Source organism: Pelmatolapia mariae, linkage group LG23, assembly GCF_036321145.2.
Source record: "Pelmatolapia mariae isolate MD_Pm_ZW linkage group LG23, Pm_UMD_F_2, whole genome shotgun sequence".
NCBI classification, from domain to species: Eukaryota; Metazoa; Chordata; class Actinopteri; order Cichliformes; family Cichlidae; genus Pelmatolapia; species Pelmatolapia mariae.
Window position 1 is genome coordinate 6,877,662 of NC_086246.1, and position 15,591 is coordinate 6,893,252.

The 15,591-nt window shown below is 45.6% G+C and overlaps 1 protein-coding gene across 1 annotated transcript in view; it reads right to left on the reverse strand.

The window, feature by feature from the left end:
• chrm4a (cholinergic receptor, muscarinic 4a) overlaps window positions 1-15,591 on the reverse strand; it is a 77,183-nt gene that overhangs the window by 27,187 nt on the left and 34,405 nt on the right. The window lies entirely within an intron of this gene.

The window sequence follows — 15,591 nt, forward strand, 5'->3', positions numbered from 1 at the left end:
ATGTTTTTTTCTTACAAGAGCAGCAGTTGATGACCTTTTGTGTTTTTCTACTTGTCCTTACTGCGTCTCTTTTATTTTTGCAGCCTTTGTTTTTTTCTTTTTCCCTGCTGGTCACCATTGTCATTGCTGTGTTTCACATGTTTTGAGTAATTACTTGGGCCGTTTCTCCCATTCTTCTTTACAAGCTCCATCAGGTTGGATGGGGAGTGTTGGTGAACAACCCTTTTCTAATCTCTCCACAGATAATAAATTGAATTCACATCTGCGCTCTGGCTGGGCCACTGAAAGTCCTTTGTTATCTTGGCTGTGTGATTAGGGTCGTTGTCCTGTTGGAACATGAACCTTCTCCCCAGTTCAAGGTCCAGAATGCTCTTGAGTAGGTTATTATCAAGGATGTCTCTGTTCATCTTTCCCTCAACCCTGGCTAGTCATTCGCCACATCATTGTAGGGATGGGCACCACTGTTAATAAGCACCGGATCCCCGCAGGGCTGCATTCTCAGCACCCTCTGTACATCTATGACTGCACACCAGCCCACCCAACCAGCTTCATTGTCAAATATGCCTAACATGTCATCTCGCTCATGTCTGCACTTCCTCTGTGTCCTAAGCAAGAATAACCTGGACCAGAGGCTGCTGCTGCTGTCCTTCTATCGCTCCTCAGTGGAGAGCATGCTCTCCTACTGCCAGGGTGTTTGGTACGCATGGGTGACTACTGAGACAGGAAAGCTCCACAGAGGGTAATTAACACTGCCCAAAAAATCATTGTCTGCCCTCAGGTCAGTCAGACTCACAAACAGCTTCTTTCCCTGGGCCATTCGGACTGTTAACAAACACTAACCTCCCACACCCCTTCCCTCCCTACCCACCTCCCCAATCTGACCCATGATCTGAGTAACCGCCGTTACTCAGGCCACACACACTGACTGTATTCGGACCAAGTCTTTTTTTCTTTGCACTACTTTCACACACTTTGCAACCTGGTCTCTAATGTGTGTCCTTTTATCATGTGTCTTTCTTTTATTTTTGTATATATTCCTCTTGTTTTGTATATATTTCTCCTGGCTGTTATTTATTCCTGTCTACTATTTATATTTTATTCCAGCACAGTTGGTGTGGAGCAACCTCAATGTCATTGAACATGTACAATGACAATAAAGGGCTATTCTATTCTATTCTATTCTATTTTGCTAAGTGGCATTTTATACCTGAAATTAGTTAAAGGTTTTCAGAATTACTTTTTTGTCTACTCTTTAGACATTAAACATTGTGTCCCACAGAAAGAAAGCAACACTGAAAGCGCTGCCCAGTTTTGTCCAGGAAGATAAAACACACAGTTATTCATGAAGGGTTTGGTAAGTAACGATCCATCCAGCCACAATTCTTTAAAAAAAAAAATCATTTATATGGGTTTGGGTTGCAGGGACAGCAGCAGTCTTAGGAGCTTATCTGGGTGAACATCGAGATGTTCCCAATCCACCCCAGAGATATAATCTCTTCCCTAGTCTGCCCCTGGACCTCCTTCCAGTTGGACACCTAGGAGGTGCATTATTCAGAGGTATCCTAGTCAGATCATGGAACCACCTCAACCGCCTCCTTTCAATGTGGGGGAACAGCGGTTCTACTCCAAGTCCTTCTCGAATGACCGAACTCCTCAACCTATCTCTAAGAAAGCGCCCAGCCACTCATATCATGCCTGCGACCCGATTCTACCCAGAGCTCATGAAGTAAGGGTAGGAATGTAGATTGACCAGTAAATCGACAGCTTCACTTTTATGCTCAGCTCTCTCTTCTGCAAGTTCCCACCTCATGAAGCCAACAGAACCACATCATCTGTAAAAAGCAAAGATGAAATCCTGGGAGACCCTCCACCACTTGGCTACCACAACAGATTGGCACAGCATATGCATTAGTGCAAGTGCCACCCCAATCCACCTGTCAATCTTGTGTCTCCCTTGTGAACAAGACTCTTGAACACCTCCACTTAGGGCAGTACTTATACCTGACCCGGAGTGGGCACGCCACCCTTTACCGGCTGAGAGCCACCACTTTGCTACGCCTAGCAATTCTGTCCTTAAAAATTATGAACTAAATTGGTGACAAAGGGCGGCCATAGTGGTTTCAAAACCACCGGAAACGATGGGTGCTGACTTAATGCCGACAATACCAACCAAGTTTCTGCTACCGTTGTACAGGAACTGAATGGCCCGTATCAAAATACTTGACAACCTATACTCCCGAAGCACCACCCACAGGAATCCCCCAGGGACCCGGTTCTTCTCCACAAAACTACAAAAAACATGTGGGCTGATTGAGCAAACCCCCACCCACCCTGAGCCAATCCCTCAACATGTTTGTACTCACTGCTGATATTGCCGTCATATTAAATATTTTTTTGCTTTTTAAAGTAGTTTGAGAACAATTTGAGAGCCACTGCACCTAGGCCAATCCTGATTCTGAATGTACTGATGAGGTGGTCAGCTGTATCAAATGCTGCAGTCAGGTCTAAAAAGAATAAAGAGTACTAAAAACAACACTACTACACATTACTTGCATCTGCACTTATTAAAATGTCATTCATACCTCTTAGTAGAGCAGTTTCTGTACAGTGCTTTCCCCCCTACAGTCAGAATGAAATTATAAAGTAAGTTGTTGCCTTTCGTGTTAATAGACCTTTTTCTGTATATATCACTTTTCTACTCAAGCATCTCACTTTTACACCAGTACCTATTTTTCCTTCTGTGCCTAAATGCTTTCTCTCTAACATTCACACTGCGATTGGATGCAACTTAGGTTTCAGTATCTTGCTCAAGGATAATTTGGCATGGTCACTGACCAAGACACGCTGACTACACTGGATTAAGCATTTATGCAAAATTACGAACACTGTAATAGTTTTATTTGATTTTGGCGAGAAATCGAGTCAAGCTGATCTAGAATTTCCCAGTGTGAATCCTATTGGCAAATCTCATATAGGGTATGCTATTTAAGCTGTTTCAGCCTGCATACAGATGCTGTTCCCTCAGTAGGCTGTTTTTTGCCAACCAACCTCCTTTCATGCTAATCATGCTGTTTCTGACTTAATTTTTTCTGTTATCATGGATGCAGACTGTGTTCTGTGAGGGAGTCTGCTATCCTATCCCCGCATTAAGCTTTCCATGTATGCCTGCAGAAAGGGAGGGGGAAGGTCTCTGAGGCAAGCTGACAAAGGGAATACACAGCTCAGACTAATGCTACAGTCAAATAATGTGTGTGGACTTTTAAGAGCAGATTGTTGCTTGGTGAATTCATGTGCAATTTGTCATTGTTGTTTAAAATAAATAATATATTAACATGTATATTAGCTGTATGTTAGCGGCTAATCTAGCTAACAAATTAACAATACAGAGTGAAGTTAGTTGACTAGAAATCTAAGAAGTCAACATGTGTGTGAGTTCTGCGTGACTACTTCAGCTCTGTGCTCCTCACGGGGAGAACATTGACAGCATGTTCTCATCACAGACTACATTTCACTTCTGTGTGGACAACACTGTGCCCCTCTTGAAGGTAGAGTGTTTCTCCAATAACAAGCCCTGGATAAACCCTGAAATAAATGCACTCCACAAGGAAAATAAGAGAGCTTTTAGATCAGGAAATAAGAGGAGGAACTGAGAAGGAAGAAAACATCTACAGGAAGACGACGGAGGACCAACTGCTGCAGAATAACATCAGTGGGATTTGGAAGAGGCAGAAAATAATTTTAGGTCACAAAGCAGCCAACCACAGTATGTGAGAACACAGGGCTGTGTCTCTGACAGGCTGGTCTGCTGTACCGGGGCCCTGCAGGAACTGTGCTGGCAAAAAGTTTTCTGATGACCCTGTCATAGTTGGCTTCATCACAGGTGAGGACGACTCAGAGTACTGATGGTAGATTCAGGACTTTGTGAACTGGTGCCAGCTGAACCATCTCCTGATCATCACGGGGAACCCACCACATTGAGATAGTAGACTCTTAGAAGTACCTTGGTGTTCACCTGACCAATAAAGTGGACTGGAGTCACAACATGGATGCTCGTTACAAGAAGGGTCAGAGCAGACTCTACCTGCTGATCTTTCGGAGAGTTGGGATGTGCTCCTAAAGACCTTTTTTGACTCTGTGGTGGCGTCAGCCATCTTTTATGGCATTGTCTGTTGGAACAGCAGATTATCTACAGCTGAGAGGAAGCGGTTGGATAAGCTCATCAGAAAGGCCAGCTCTGCTCTAGGATGCCCCCTCAACCCAGTGCAGGTGGTAGAAGACAGAAGAACTATATTTGAAGAAGAAAAATAATATCCCTCTTGGACAATGTCTCCCACGGGATTCATGAAGCTGCAGCAGAACTGGAGAGCTCCTCCAGTGACAGACTGCTGAACTAGATGCACAAAGAGGCATTATCACAGGTCCTTCCTTCCAGCAGCTGTTAGACTTTATAACCATCACTGCTTCCAACACACACAAAAGGTTGTTTGCATCCCACATTGTAAATATATAATCCTATTTATTTTGATATTTGTACATATCGTGCCGCAGAGCTGTGCACCTTTCTCCTCTTTTTTACACGTCTGCTCCTATTCTTATTGTACATGTGTATAGTGACAACAAAGGGCATTCTATTCTATTGTATTCAATTCTATTCTATCCCTGCTCTTATTTGCCCAGTTTTTCAATTTTCTTTAAATAGTCTGTCTTTGTTGTTTTTAAGCACAAATATACAACACTTTTTGTACATCTTTTATTTATTTTTTTTAAGTATCCTACTCAGCTGCAAATTTCTTTGAATCTGAGCATGGTATTTTTTAATACTGTACAGTATTCTTTCTTGCTTTTTTCCCTTATGTTGTAAGTTTGCCCTGTACAGTCTCTTATTTCTTGTTTTTTATTTTATAGTCTTCACTTTTGTGTGAATCTGCATGCTTGATATTCCTGTCACTTTGCTGCTGGAACATGTGAATTTCACCAAAAAGGATATTTCTATTGTATTCTATGCACACAAAAGAACAAAATAATCTTGAAATGTGCACAACAGGCTGATGAGAGAGGTATTACGACTGATTTCATCACTACCATCTCACACACTCATATATACATAAACAGCATTCCTGCAACAAGGCTCCAGACAGAAAGCTGCTGCAACTCTCTAACACAGGCGTACACATATGCATTCCACTAGTAGCAACTATCAGAATTCTTTTTGTATCAATACTGAAATATTCATCTAAAGGAATTTATATTAAATTATACAAGTACAGCTGTTCAGTTGTTTTATTCCTTATGTGCCTACAGCAGCTGCTGTATTTGACAGGAAATCTAAATATATACTCCATAACACTGCATAACATTGTTTCAGGCTGACTTTTTAAAAATTGTTATGGTCAGTCTATGTACAAGCTGTACAAAGTACAAGCTTTGATCTTTCTTTTACTCAAGCAAGGACAACACTGTCAAATAATATGGATAACTTTTCTTATTTTAATTGAACGTGCAAATTAAAAGTTGCATCTTTCAATGGCAATGATGCCTACAGTGTGGTGACCTTCTGAATCCAAGTACTTCCATGGCTGGTATACCATTTAATGTCTTCTCTATGTTTCATGGAAATGTGCTTTCATGTGGTTCTACATATAATGACTTTTGCAGGCCTCTCGCGTAAATGCTATTAGTATACATGAAACAAACAGGGGTAAAAGACAACCAGAATAGTCCAGAATAGTGTCCCAACACCTTCAATTATTGGAGACAGTTTAAATTCATTTTGTGAGCAGGACCACACATCATACGTTCCCCTTCTGGTTCTTTGTCTGTAGATGTTCTCTTGCACTTGAAACTGTTTGTTCTCCCATCAACAACTAATCCTAGAAGAATCCTACTTACCCTTTTAATATGCTCACCATTGTCCCTCAGACCATCTGGCGAAGAACTCCATAGCCTATCTCTTTCATGCTGTACATGAAACCTAACAAAACTTCTGCCTCTGACCAACATGCCCAGGATGCAGCAGAGCGACAGAACAGCACTCCTGACACATTCTCACTGCCTGAGAACATCTTGTTGCGTTGTTTGGCCTTGTTTCTCCTGATGGGACACCACTGACATGTTATAACTTGTCATAAGACAAGGCTGCATAGTGGTTGGAGAGGTTATACCCTGGTGGAAAAGCAACACCATTCAAATCGCTCTTGTGCAAACTGGCAACCCTCTATCTCTCTCCTCTTTGTCTTCTTTACAACATACATCAACAGACATCCCCAGCACCGGAAGGCCAATTTCTTTCTCTTCAGTCCCTTCTTTATAGAATTCCTCAACTAATATTCACCCCAGGTCAGGATACTTCACAACCCAAAAACTGCACATCCACTCTCACCTGCTTAGCTCCAGCTGCTCCTCCAAAACCCTAAACTACTGAGCCAACACTATCTCTAGTTAGGGTGCCTGTTGGGGTGACTGTTGTTGTGATTTGGTGCTGTATAAATAAAATTGAATTGAATTCAATGACTTTAGATGTTGCTACTTTCAGTTCTGTTCTTTCTGTAGATGTGACCATCCCCGCCAAATTGATCACACAATCCAACTAGCCCTCAATAACTACCTATCCCGTTTCAGGCTTCAGTGCCCATGGGGAAACTCATTTGTGTAAACCTCCTCCTCCAAAATTTACTCTGCCTTTTTGCACCAAACAATAGCTGCTCCCCCTTTTTGGACACCTCTACAGTGCCCTGCCCATAATTCTTCAAGGCTATTCTTTAATTTCTCACTGATTCCAACTGATTCCAAATAGCTTTTCCCAGTAAAAATCTGGCTTTGACAACATCTCCTTGAGGTAACTGTTGTTTGGATTTGGCAGAATATAAATAAAATTTAATTGAAATAAACTGAAAATCTCACCAACTTGAATGGCATCACCTTCCATGATGATCAGCTGTCAAGAGCTGATAGATTGAGCCCCAATGCTGCACCTTCTGCTGGTTTTAAGTGTTATCAGGGTGGAAGATGCTTTTCCTCTAATAGGCCTTCTGTATATATTTTGTGCTCCATTCTCCCCTCCCAGAGTCAAAACTGTCTCCCATCACCTTTGTTCATTTACAAAATCTAACCAGTAGTCGCTGCCTCACCTCACAAAGAAGGTCAAACTAACCAGCCAGGCAGCCCCATTTCCATATTCTATTTTAAGATAAACTCGTCCCTATGTCCTTACAAGGCTCCGTCCATTATCCTCATCTTCAAAAATTCCAGCACACAGATCCTTTGTTCATCACAAAGTCTGGGCACGTCACTGCCAGATTTTTGTTCTTCTCACTCTTTCATCAAGTTTTCTCGCTGCCTGGAAATTCTTATGATCTCTTCTGTGGTCCTTACTTCTGCACTGATGCCATCCAGATCTAATGAAGGAATCCTGATCAAGGTGATGGGACATATGGGTCATCACAAGCCTACCAGTTATATATTTGCAACAATCTTCAAGACCTTTGTAATGCACAATCATCACTGCTTCTAAGGAATGCCTTTTTTGATTTGGATTTTGTTTGAGGTTAGCGCTGTGCAGGGTATACCCCAACTCTCATCATATGACAGCTGGAACAGCCTCTACCCTTACCACAGAATTAGATAAGTAAGTGAAAATGAATTTTAGATAGAAAGTTGGTATCAGAAATATGATAATTTGTGTACAAAGTCACAAAGCCTAGCCTATTTTTATCAGACTTGACTGAATCTTCTGTACATGTAGATTTTGATGTTCCCTTAAAATTTGAAATGAAAATACATAATGTTTTAAAATATTTGTACAAATAAGCTCATTTTAATATGGCTGCTATGGCTGTTGAGTAATGAGAATGCTTTATAGGAGTGTTCAGACTTCAAGCCAATAGCCCATCAAGTGAGGGATTTACCAAGGAGATGCTCTGTCCCCACTGGTTTTCTGCATAGGCCTGAACCCCCTCAGTGAAATCATTGACAAGACTGGCTATGGATACCGACTATGGAATGGAACAACCTTTAACCACCTCTACAAGGATGACATCAAGGTGTATGCCAGGAGTGAACGAGACATTGGTTCACTGATCCACACCACAAGGATACATAGCAACGGCATCTGAACGTCATTCAGACTGAAGAAGTGTAGTCAGATGGTAACAAGGAGAGGGAGGGTAGTCAGAACTGAGGGCATCACACTACCGGAAGGCAATGTTGCAGACATCAAAGACAACTACAAGTACCTGGGCAACAGGCAAATGGAAACCACAAAGAGGCCGCTAGGAAAACTGAAACCACCAAGTACCTGCAGAGGGTAGGCAAGTCCTGAGGAGTCCGCTGACTGGTAAGAACACCTGGACCATACGGGTGATCAGACACCCTGATGATAATAAGCTGACTAAAGGAGGAGATAGAAGCCACTGACCTCAAGACAAGGAAGCTCCTTACCATGCATGGAGGGTTTCACCTCAAGTCCAGCAACCTGAGACTGTACGCTAAGTGAAAGGAAGGAGGACGGGGACTAATGAGTGTCAGAACCACTGTCCAGGATGAGACGATGAACATCCATGAGTACATCAGGAAGATGGCCACAGCTAACCACGTGAAGAAAGAACCCCAAGAAAGAAGAGCAAGAGGAGGAGCCATCATGGAAGGACAGGCTCCTGCACAGTATGTACCACCAGTAGAGAGGAAGTGGCTGACATACAGAAATCCTACCAGTGGCTGGACAAAGCTGGACCAAAACACAGCACAGAGGCACTAATCATGGCAGCACAGGAACAAGCTCTAGGTACAAGACTCATAGAGGCTGGGGTCTATCACACCAGACAAGACCACAGGTGCAGGCTGTGTAAAGATGCCCCAGAGACAATCCAGCACATAACAGCGGGGTGCAAGATGCTAGCAGTCAGGGCATACATGGAACGCCATAACCAAGTGGTCTGCATAGTGTACAGAAACATCTGTGCTGAGTAGCTCCTGGAAGTCCCGAGGTCAAAATGGGAGACGCCCCTTGATAATGACCGAGCTAAGATCCTGTGGGACTTCCAGATATAGACGGGTAAACAGGAACATCATCTAAGACAGAGACTCTAATCTCAGGTGTGATTTCTGAGGCTGGTGATTATCCTCAGTAGCAAAGGTGACTCTTGGTCTTCTTTTTCACCATGTCTCAGTGTCAAGTTTGCATCTTTGTGAATGTCTCGTTTCCTGCTTTACTTTGGGGTGGGGTGGCTGTAGCTCAGGAGGTAGAGCAGGCCACCTACTCATCGGAAGGTCGGTGGTTCGATCCCTGGCTCCTCCAGTCTGTCCAATATCCTTGGGCGAGATACTAACCCCAAGTTGTTCTCCGATACATCCATTGGAGTGTGAGTGTGTATGAATGTTAGATTGGGTGAATGAATTAGTTGTATAAAGCGCTTTGAGTGCTCAGATAGAGTAGAAAAGCGCTATATAAGAACCAGTCCATTTACTTTGACAGTCGTGTGTTCAGTTTTGTTTCCTTCCCGTCTTCTTATGTCAGATTAAGATAAGATAAGATAAGATAAGATGACCTTTATTAGTCCCACACGTGGGAAATTTGTTTTGTCACAGCAGGAAGTGGACAGTGCAAAAGTTATGAAGGACAATTAGAATAAAATAAAATAAGAATAAATACAGTACACAACTGTACAGAATAGAATAAAAATAGAATACTATATACAGTAGAATAAAATAGAATAAAATATACAATAGGATAAAAATAGAATACAAATGCTATATACAACAGAGTGAAAAATACAACGGTGCCAGAAAGATTATTGCACATTTGTGTTATTGCACATTTGTGGATGTGTGTGTATGATCAGTTAAAGTCTTTGTTGTGGAGTCTGACAGCAGTGGGGAGGAAAGACCTGCGAAATCTCTCCGTCCCACACCGTGGGTGCCGCAGTCTCCCACTGAAGGAGCTGCTCAGTGCTGTCACAGTCTCATGCATGGGGTGGGGGATGTTGTCCAGCAGGGATGACAGCTTAGCCACCATTCTCCTGTCACTCACCACCTCCACTGGGTCCAGAGGGCATCCTAGAACAGAGCTGGCCCTTCGGATCAGCCTGTTCAGTCTCTTCCTGTCCCCAGCAGAGATGCTGCCACCCCAGCAGACCACACCATAAAAGATGGCTGAGGCCACCACAGAGTCATAGAAGGTCTTCAGGAGTGGGCCCTCCACTCCAAAAGAGTCTCCGCAGCAGGTACAGCCTGCTCTGCCCTTTCCTGTAGAGGGCGTCTGAGTTATGAGTCCAGTCCAGTTTGTTGTTCAGATGAACACCAAGGTACCTGTAGCTGTCCACAGTCTCAATGTCCATACCTTGGATGTTCAGTGGTTGCAGTGGAGGATGTTTGTGCCTGCGGAAGTCTACCACCAGCTCCTTGGTTTTACTGGCATTGATCTGGAGGTAGTTCAGCTGGCACCAGTCCACAAAGTCCTGAGTCAGTCCTCTGTACTCCTTGTCGTCCCCATCAGTGATGAGGCCGACTATAGCAGAGTCATCAGAGAACTTCTGCAGGAAGCACTGGGTGGAGTTGTGGGAGAAGTCTGCAGCGTAGATGGTGAAGAGGAACGGAGCCAGAACCGTTCCCTGTGGGGCCCCCGTACTGCAGACGACCCTGTCCGACACACAGCCCTGAGTCCTCACATACTGTGGTCGGTCGGTGAGGTAGTCCAAAATCCAGGTAGTGAGGTGATGGTCCACTCCAGAGTTCTCCAGCTTGTCCTTCAGAACCGAGGGAAGAATAGTGTTGAAGGCACTGGAGAAATCAAAGAACATGATTCTCACAGTGCTCCCAGCGGTCTCCAGGTGAGCGAGGGAGCGATGTAGGAGGTGAATGACGGCATCATCCGCTCCAATGCCAGGCTGGTAGGCAAACTGAAGTGGGTCCAGTGATGAGCTCACAAGGCGTCGAAGCTGAGCCAGGACCAGCCGCTCCAGGGTCTTCATCAGGTGGGATGTCAGAGCCACCGGCCTGTAGCTGTTGAGGTCCTTGGGGCGTGAAGTCTTTGGCACTGGTACAACACAGGAGGTTTTCCAGAGCTGTGGGACTCTTCCCAGCCTCAGGCTCAGGTTGAAGAGGTGCTCCATCACACCACACAGTTGGTCCGCGCAGGACCTGACGACCCTCGAGCTGATGCCATCTGGACCCGCTGCCTTCTTGCCATTAATCCTCCTCAGTTCCCTCCTAACCTGGGTGGTTGAGAGAGACAGTCTGGAGCCTTGTGTTGATTGTGTATTGGATGCTGTTGTTGGGGGTGGGGAGGAGTGAGCAGGGTGAATAGAGGAGGTGTGAAGTGTCTGAGGTGTCAGAGGTGGAACAGCAGCAGTGGGGGTGGGTGAGTCTGCAGCCGATGTTGGAGACTGCCTCATGGCTGAATCAAATCTGTTGAAGAAATGATTCAGTTCATTTGCCCACCTCACATCCCTCCCAGGCAGAGAGTTCTGATGTTTGTGGCCCGAGATGGTTCTGAGGCCTCTCCAGACTTCACCAACGTTATTTTGCTGAAGCTGGTTCTCCATCTTCTGCCTGTAGCTATCCTTCCCATTCCTTATCAGTCCCCTCAGCTCTCTCTGCACCCTTTTCAACTCCTCTTTGTCTTTGGATTTGAAGGCCCTCCTCTTCTGCTTGAGGACAGCTTTAATTTCCGGGGTAATCCAAGGTTTGTTGTTGGAGAAACACCGTACAGTCCTGGTAGGTACGGTGTTATCCACACAGAAATTAATATAGTCCGTAATGCATGTAGTAAGGCTGTCGATGTCCTCTCCGTGGTCGTCACAGATCACCTCCCACACAGTCGACTCAAAACAATCCTTAAGAGCCTCCTCGCTCTTCTCCGACCATCTCTGTACTGTGCGGGTGGCTGGTGGCTCCCTGCGCACTAAGGGCTCATACACAGGGACAAGGTGCACCAGGTTGTGATCAGATCTGCCCAGGGGAGGGAGAGGTGATGAACTGTATGCCTCTTCAGCATTGGCATACAGTAAGTCCAGTGTTTTATTGTCTCTGGTTGGGCAGGTCACATACTGGGTGAAGGTGGGCAGTGTGGAGTCCAGTGAGGCATGATTAAAGTCCCCTGATATTATGAGGAGGGCTCTCGGAGATTGTGTTTGCAGTCTGCTGACCACTGAGTGGAGAGTGTCACAGGCTGCATCCGCGTTGGCCGAGGGGGGGACATACGCTGTTATCGCGATAACATGCGAGAATTCCCGGGGCAGGTAGTACGGACGCATGCTAACGGCTAACAGCTCAATGTCTCTGCTGCAGAGTTGTTCTTTTACGGTGATGTGCCCAGGGTTACACCATCTGTCATTCACAAACACTGCCAGTCCCCCTCCTTTCCTCTTACCGCTGTCTCTTGTCCTGTCCGCTCGAAGCAGCTGGAATCCCGGTAGTGTCACACTCGTGTCCGGAGTTAGCGGTGTTAGCCACGACTCCGTTAGCATCATGATGCTACATTGCCGGTACTCCCTCTGTGACCAGGTTAGCGACGTGAGCTCATCCAATTTATTGTGCAAAGACCGTACATTTCCAATAATTACAGAAGGAAGAGATGGTCGATAACGTCTCCTTCTCGGGCGACGGCGCTCCTTCCCAGCACGACACCCCCGTCTTTTCCTCCTCAGCTCGCTGGGAATGTCGGGTCTGTCCGCCGGCAGTACTGCTGTGGGACGCAGCGCTAACAGCTGATCCTTACTGTAAACAAAGGATCCCTGCTCTGGGTCCCCACACACGGGTGAAAAAAGTAGAAAAAAACTAAGAAAAACGACCAGAACTAGCACAAAACGGTAGAACATGGTTGCAGAGTCTAATTACTAATACGTTAGTTATAGAAAAATTACGAGAAGAAAAGATAAGAAAGAAAGAAACTCGGAATGAGCAGAGCTGCTGTAACAGGCTGCCGCACACGGGGGGCGCCGGAAGTGATTATAATAAAAGGGAGAGGCGCCTTGGCGCCTCCCCGTCCCCCAACTCCGGCCGTGGCAGCGAGTCCGTAAGGGAGTCGAACTCGGGACGCTCTGCTCCGGAGCGCTCCGTCACACGTCTTACACTAAACGGCCGGCAGATTAGTCCCAGTTGTGTTTCCTTCCTGTTTCCCATTTCCTTGTGTTGTTTTTCTTAGTCTGTTGTCATTATATATCCCATGTGCTATTATGTGCTCTGTGTTTCTTGTGTCCCTGGTAACGTCTAGCTCCCTGTTTCTAGTCTCTTATTTCTTAGTTTTCCAGTTTCCAGTCTAGGTTTAGTTTCCTTTTTTGGTTTTGTTTGTTTTCTGCTAATAAAGTTTTTGAGTTTACTTCTCTGTATACGAGTCCTGCATTTGGGTCCTTTATCCTGCCTGCCACAGCACTAAACATGACAATAATAAATAGCATCCCTTGGAAATGTTGCACTGTTTTCCTCTCCTATAAACTTTGCAATAAATTGCTTTACTCTCTCGTCCTCAGCAGTTGTACTGTCATCAGTTTCAAAAGAAACATGAGGCCGCCTTCATAATCCGTCCGCATCCTGATTTCTTTTACCGGCTCTGTACTGTATGTTGAAATTGAAATTCGACAAAGCAGCAAGCCATCGATGTCCAGTTGCGTCAAGTTTAGCAGACGTTAACACGTAGGTCAGTGGGTTATTGTCAGTCATGATGGTGAAGTCAGCTCCATACAAATAATTAGCAAACTTGTCCGTAATTGCTCACTTCAGTGCAAGAAATTCAAGTTTGTGAGTGGGGTACCTTCTTTCACAGTTAGACAGCCCTCTGCTAGCATAGGCGATGACTCTTAACCGACCTTCTTCTTCCTGGTATAGGGCTGCACCAAGTCCATGTGAACTAGCATCGGTGTGTAAAACATAGGCTTTTCTGGGGTCAGCAAACCCAAGCACTGGTGCAGATGTCAACTTCTCAATGAGGGTCTTGAAAGCTTCCTCACATGAGGGAGTCCATTTCTCATTAAAAGGGCGGTTCAGGTCGCTGTTTGATGGTGATTTGTGGTGTTTCAGCTTCCTGGCAGGAACATAACCAGCTGTCAAATCATTCAATGGCCTTGCAATTTTAGAATAATCTTTGACAAACCTGCAATAATAACCAGTGAAGCCTAAAAATGACTTCAGTTCTGACAGGTTTGTGGGTCTGGGCCATGTAGTGAGTGCAGAGATTTTATCAGGATCTTTATCAGGAAATACCTCACTGACTTTTCGAAAAAGTGACATTTTTCAGGTGAAAGTTTGAGACCAAATTCTTTCAATCTGTTCAGAACTCGCAGGAGCCTTTCTTCATGTTCCTCCAAAGTATTGGAGAATACTATAAGATCATCAAGAAAGACCAGTACTTCCTTGAGGTTCATGAAGTCCATGCATTTCTCTATAACTCTTTGAAAATGATGGCAGGTATCCCAAGCTCTATAGTCAAATAAAGTTTGACCATCAGCCAGCAGGCCACAGCCAGGCTCCACCATCAGCCAGCAAGCCACAGCCGGGCTACACCATCAGCCAACAGGCCACAACCAGGCTCCAGCATCGGCCAGCAGGCCACAACCAGGATCCACCATCAGCCAGCAGGCCACAGCCAGGCTCCACCATCAGCTAGCAGGCCCAGCCAGCAGGTCACTACCAGGCTCCACCATCAGCCAGCAGGCCACAGCTAGCAGGTCACTACCAGGCTCCACCATCAGCCAGCAGGCCACAGCTAGCAGATCACTACCAGGCTCCACCATCAGCCAGCAGGCCACAGCTAGCAGGTCACTACCAGGCTCCACCATCAGCCAGCAGGCCACAGCCGGGCTACACCATCAGCCAGCAAGCCACAGCTAGCAGGTCACTACTAGGCTCCACCATCAGCCAGCAGGCCACAGCCGGGCTACACCATCAGCCAGCAGGCCACAGCCAGGCTCCACCATCAGCTAGCAGGCCCAGCCAGCAGGTCACTACCAGGCTCCACCATCAGCCAGCAGGCCACAGCTAGCAGGTCACTACCAGGCTCCACCATCAGCCAGCAGGCCACAGCCGGGCTACACCATCAGCCAGCAAGCCACAGCTAGCAGGTCACTACTAGGCTCCACCATCAGCCAGCAGGCCACAGCCGGGCTACACCATCAGCCAGCAGGTCACAGCCTGGCTCCACCATCAGCTAGCAGGCCCAGCCAGCAGGCCACAGCCAGGCTCCATCAGCAGCCACCAGGCCACAACCAGGCTCCATCAAGAGCTAGTGAAGCTACAGGAAAAGGCAGGCCCGGAGTTAGCAAGCCTCAGGATTGATTGAGGCTGCAGTAAAAAAGAGGCACAAATATTTAGAAGATGCCGCCTAAAAGAAGTAATATCAATGAGGAGGAACTGGAGGACATAAAGAAATCTTTGAACTTTATGTCAGAAGAAATTACAACCATTGCAAAACAACAAAAACTGATAATCAACTTAATTGAGGATATTAAAGAATTAAGAAGGCAAAGTGAGGAAAAGGACAAGAAGATTGCTTTGTTGGAAGTACGAGTGGCAGAATTGGAACAATATTCGAGAATATCAGATGTAATAGTAACGGGTCTGGAAACCAAGCACCAGACATATGCACGAGCAGCAGCAGAAGAG